Source organism: Sinocyclocheilus rhinocerous, unplaced genomic scaffold (genome assembly GCF_001515625.1).
Source record: "Sinocyclocheilus rhinocerous isolate Xijiao unplaced genomic scaffold, SAMN03320098_v1.1 scaffold395, whole genome shotgun sequence".
Lineage (NCBI taxonomy): Eukaryota > Metazoa > Chordata > Actinopteri > Cypriniformes > Cyprinidae > Sinocyclocheilus > Sinocyclocheilus rhinocerous.
Window position 1 is genome coordinate 1,635,138 of NW_015660890.1, and position 6,130 is coordinate 1,641,267.

The following is a 6,130-nucleotide window of genomic DNA, read 5'->3' on the forward strand; positions in this document are numbered from 1 at the left end:
CTGTACTTTACGAAAGTGCCGCACTACAGTTCCAGTGGAGGTGAGGCCTGTTAATAATTTCTTTGTTTTCAGAGAAAGACGAACGTAAGAACATGTAAGAATTTCACACATAAGGACATGCGAGAATAGAGAAACTAACCACACAGTTGAGTACGGGACCCTCCTTCAATGTTTCGGCCAACATTTCTACCGTTTCCATTGTTTGGACAAACAAATAGTCCCGCCCCCACCTTTGGCTGAGCCAATGGTGTGAGCCGATGCAATCTTGGGCTGCTGAAACAAAAAGAGACAGAAAAAAGCACAGTGGTTATGCTTGTCAAGAAATACAAGCTTGCTGGGATAGAAGAATATTAAAAGCATTCAAGGGATAGTTCACCCAAAAATGAAAAAAAAAAAACCCACTCATGTAGTTTCAAACCTGTAAGACCTTCGTTCACCTTTGGAACACAAATCAAGATATTTTTGATGAAATCAAAGAGCTTTCTGAACCTGCATAGGCAGCCATGTACAGTAACTGAAATGTTTTCAGGCCCAGAAAGGTAGTAAGGACATCGATAAAATAGTCAATTTGACATCAGTGGTTCAACCTTACCTTCATGAAGCTACGAGAAAACTTGTAGTGCACAAAGAAAACAAAAATAGCACACATGGCATGGTACTCTTTTGAATGCGCTTCGAAGACTGACAAGGAAAAGAAGAAATTGTTTAATAAAGTCATTATTTTTGTTTTCTTTGCACAAAAGGATGCCCTTACTACCTTTCTGGACCTTGAATGTGCCAGTTGCGTTGCTGTCTATGCAGGGTCAGAAAGCTCTCGGATTTCATCAAAAATATCTTAATTTGTGTTCTGAAGATGAACAAAGGTCTTATGGGTTTGGAATGACATAAGGGTGAGTAATTAATGACAGAATTTTCATTTTTGGTAAACTATCCCATCCCCCTTAAAGGTGTAGTCACATTTACCAATGTTTGGCGAATTTCTATGCGTGAAATCCAGTGGTTTCAATAGCAAATTTCGTGTGACCGTAAATTTCGCGTGAAGGGTTTCACAACAAATTCAAGTTGGATTTGCCACGTTGACCAACAGAAAACTCTTTGATTTCAAAGCGAATTCTGTTACTCCTTATATGAGTAAACACACTGGTTTCAAAGTTAATAAGTGCTGTCCCATTTACTGTTGTTCAGCGAATTTCAGCGGATGAAATAGTCTTTTCAACAAGATTCAATGCAATTGTGCATTTCATGTGATATTCTGAATCTTCACCATGCAGATTTCACAACCGGTTCAAGTTGCCACATTGACCAACAGAAAGCTGCTTGGTTTGAAAGTGACGTCTGTGTAAACTGTGCTTCATACATCGCTACACTATTGTCATTAGAGAGTCTGCGAAATTTAGGTAATGTGACCACACCTTAAAAACAACTGAAAAAATTAAACACGTCAGCTTTAAATAAAAAGAAACTCCCACAAGTTACTGCTTATATACTGTAGGGAAATACACTGGCTTAAAAGTATAAAGAAGCATTTAAATGGGAATCCATAGTAAATTTCACATGAGGGCTAAAGATTTCTCAGTGGGTTCAATTTGGACATGCAGATTCGCTGCTTTGACCAGCAGAAAGCTGCTTGGTTTGCAAGTGACTTCTGCATGAGCCTTGTTTTATGTTCAGAGGAACATTAAAGAAGATCTTTTAAAGAATGTTGGTAACCAAACAGTTTTGGTTCCCAATAAAAGTCAATGGGAACCCATATAATGGAAGTCAATGGTAACCAAAACTGGTTACCAACATTCTTCAAAATATCTTTTTGTGTGTGTGCACGTGTTCTGCAGAAGAAAGCAATGCATACAGGCTTGGAATAACATGAGGGTGAGTAAACAAAGAAAAAAATAACAAACATTAGCTTTAAATAAAGAAACATCCACTAGTTACAGCATGAGCGAAGTTACTGCATGAACTACTTAATGAATGAGCAAACACTAGTTTAAAACTCTGTACTTAGACGGAGGACGGAGCCAAAAGAGAGGAATCGATTTCATCCCTCTTGACCCGGTGACCCCGTTTGCCGGAGCCGCCTCCGAGGGTGGTGTGGTGCTGTGTCGCAGTGGTCCCCGCCACTGACTTTGATGTTGGGGGTGGAGTAGGTGGGTAAATGGCGAGAACGCGGTGTCCTCACATAAAACGGAGACAGTTGCCGGCACTTGGCATTTCCAGTGCTGACAGGCTGGCTTGTTTGTTCACTCTAACGAGCACTCGGACTCCATTAATGAGCGGACTGAATCCATTATCATCATCATTTCAAAAGGCAGCCCTGCACTAAACAGCTCCCCGCATTAGCTGCCGTTGCCCTTGTTGTTTCATTTGATCAGTGGTGGCAGCAGGGACTCGCCCCTCTCTAGCCTTCCCTGCAAACACACACATACATACGCGCTCCTTTTATTGCCCCCTTGCAATGGCTGTGAATTTATGGGGAGAGAATTAAGCACGGAGTGGAAGTTACAGATGCTACGACCCTGACAGGAGTTAAAATGCAAGCTAACGGCGTAATGACTTTGGAAGTAGAGATGTGAAAAACTACATACGGCTAGTCGAGGGTTGCATGAAGCAGTAGTCTACTGGTCAGTCTTAAGGAAGGACTGCATAATTTACTGCGTGATTATAAAGTCCATTATGCAGATCTGACATGTTTTTGGGACATACACATTGCGCAAAAACAGTGCTTTGATGAATTTACAGATGCAACTATCTCTTGTAATAATTAAAAAATATAATAGTAGTAGTAATAATAATAATTATTATTATTATTGTTGTTGTTGTTAGTAATAACGTTTTAGCTAAAAAAGTATTAAGGGATGAAATTACTTTAATAACAATAATAATAATAATAATAATAATAAATGATATCTAGTATTGTTTTTGTTACATTTAGAAATAATATTTTAGCTTAAAATAACTAAAATAGCGTTTTAACAAAAATGTAATAATAATAATGTCCAAAAACAGTGCTTTGATGAATTTACAGATGCAACTTGAGCATGAAAATCCCCTCTCTGAGTAGATGTATCTCAATACATCACCTAATAATGTATTATTATTATTATAAAAAGTACATATCTTGTAACATTTAAAAAATATAATAACTATTTATTATTATGATTATCATCATTGTTATACTTAGTAATGATGTTTTAGCTAAAAATATTAAGGACTGAAATTGCTTTTTAACAAAAATGTAAATAATAATAATAATAATAAATTATCGCTTTTAACATTTAAAAATATAATATATATTTATTATTTTCACTATTATTGTTTTTGTTACATTTGGCAATAATATTTTAGTTAAAAAAATTAAAAGATGAAATAGCATTTGAACAAAATAATAATAATAACAATAAATATCTCTTGTAACATTCAAAAATATAACTATGTATTATGATTGTTGTTATATTAAGCAATAATGGTTTACTTTAAAATAGAGCACTGCTTCTAAAAACAAATGGAGTAAAAAGCAGCTAAACTCACTTGTTGACCTCACTAATCGACCATCCTGACCCATCCCTATTAGAAAGAGGTGGGTGAAAAAAAGACAGCGAGCAGGAGAAGCACATCTTTTGTAAATCATAAACAATCTAAGCTGCTAGGCAGTATGAAAGTGGGCGACGATAACATTTCCATCTCTCTGCCACCTTTCTAAGGGACATCAAAGACCCAATTAAGGCCCTCTGAGCAAATGGCGTATGTGGTAGCTGCTCTGGAGAGCTGTCACAGAGTCTGTGTGTGGCTGTCGACGCCCCAACTCACTGACAGCCTCCTTTACAATCCCAGCCCAGCTCCATGTGCCCCTCTCTTTCTCTCTCTGTTAAAGGATTTTAATTAGGCCTTGCCTGCTCAGGCTCACACAGCCCTTTTGTATGTGCTGAATGGTACAAGGACTGTGATTTGGAGGCCCTTCACAGGCAGTCACTGATGTGAGAGAGAGAATGAGAGAACGATTGAGAGGGAGAGAGAGAGAGAGAAAGAGAAAGGGCTCTTTCTTTTTCATATGTGCTACTTCACTACACCGAGCCCTTTCCCCCCCACCCTATTGTACAATCTCCTCTTATGAAGAACTGGAAAATATTCAAATGTTAACGTGCCAGTGTTGGCTTTGATATTTAAGACAAAAGGTTACAGAGTGAGACTTACAGTGACACTTCACAAACTGGAAACGGGACATTTCATCTGACGCGTCATGATCTTCCAATACGCTTTCAGAGAGTGTGTTCGAGTGGCTGATTTCTTTTAGTGTGTTTGTGCATGTTAGATTCTCTTCCAAAACAGCTATTTTATTGTGATTCTTTTCTATAACAACACATTTGTCACAAGGTTTCGCCAGAATATTATAAATGTGCACACCAATATGCTTAATAATGGGTCTATGCATGTCAGATTCAGTAAAAAAAAAAAATCATAAATGCAATCTCTTTCACATCTCAGTTGTTTTTCCTACATTTAAAAACATTGTGTAGAAACAATTTTTAGAAACTGCTATTTTCACAACTACAAAGACATTTAAATTAAATTAAATGTGAAAATTTGAAGCTTGAATAAAATAAAACAAAATAATAAAATAAAATAGAATTTGCTTGTGAAATCATTTTTCAATCTGGAGATCAACTTAAGTTACCACTGAGTCCCTCCTGCCACTCTTTTTCTTTTCTTGAGAACAGAAATCCCAGTAATTTTATAGTTAATGACATATTTAAATATTTATTTTTACATTTTTATTTTCTAAATTGAATTTTACATTTTTTATACTTTTTTTTTTTAATATTTAAACTTTTTTTTTTTTTATAAATCCTCAAGAGTATTAAAAGAAATCTCAGCAATCTATCCAAATTATCTGAGATATACTATCCACATATTTTTTTCAGCTATTCATTTTACTGTTTATCAATAATTGTGTCAAGTTTTATTTCTCTTAAGATACAGTAAAAAAGAAGCCACTTTAAAATCCTAAGCTTAAAAATAAAACAAGTCAACCAAGTCAATAATTTCCTTAATTGATTTAGTTGAATTTAACTTTTAGTTAATTTCCTTCTCTCTCTATACAGCATACAGCAATTTTTTATCAAACATTTGCCACAAGAATGCTACATTTTGCATGGGATTGCATACTAAACATCTATTATAACATTAACAGGATGAACAAAATCCTGATACATAGATACACATTACAACCTAGTGTGTGTTTCATGTGGCCTAAGCAGCAAGTGCATCTATACGGAGTGCATGATATTGCCAACTCTCAGATCTCACATGCCGATGGCACGCTGCCAGCCGCCTTCCTCCTCCTTTATCACCCCGCCATCCTCCCCTTTGTATCCTTCCAGCGCATGGGCCTCCGTTTACCAAGCGTGCCCAGAGCAGCCAGGCACCGTAACCCTCCCCAGCCAAGACGCAGCGTGCTGGGACGGTGTCCCCCCTCTCACTCCCGGACATTCCTCTCTGACAGCCCTTTACATCTGCCTGCGCCGCACTCCGTCGGCAGACAAAGAAATTAATACCCCAAGTGACTGTGTTTTAATTAAGCAATTTCATGCAAATTACACATTTTAGATTGTCAAATAATATACTGCACAAAATGGAAGGCTGGCTGATCTGATATGCATGGAGCGTTTTTCTTCCAGGGCACTGTGCATACATGGAAAATGAACAAAAATGCTAATTTCTAATCTATTATGCAAACAGTATGATACTTACATAGATTTGAACGCCTTTCTCGGTATGGCTGAGCAATGCCTTTGTATTGTGTATTCAAGGTGCTGGAGTGTTTAAAAGTCTTGTTTTTGTACCCTTTTGGACGCTGTTTACTTCGGTTTTCGCTTCGCGCCACGAATAAAAATCGTGAGTTCGAGTTTGTTTGTGTTGCTCTATTTAAATTACATTGAACACAAATTAGCATAATGAATCAAACGAATGCATAATGAACAAATTATACACAAAGTAAACCTAAATAAAAAAACATAGCCATAATATTGCCAATTATACTGGGGGGAAAAATAACGTCCTTTCCTGCCTTGCACTGTTACGAGATCAGCCAATATAACTAACAATATGTACAAATTATTCAAATGTGAACAAAAGC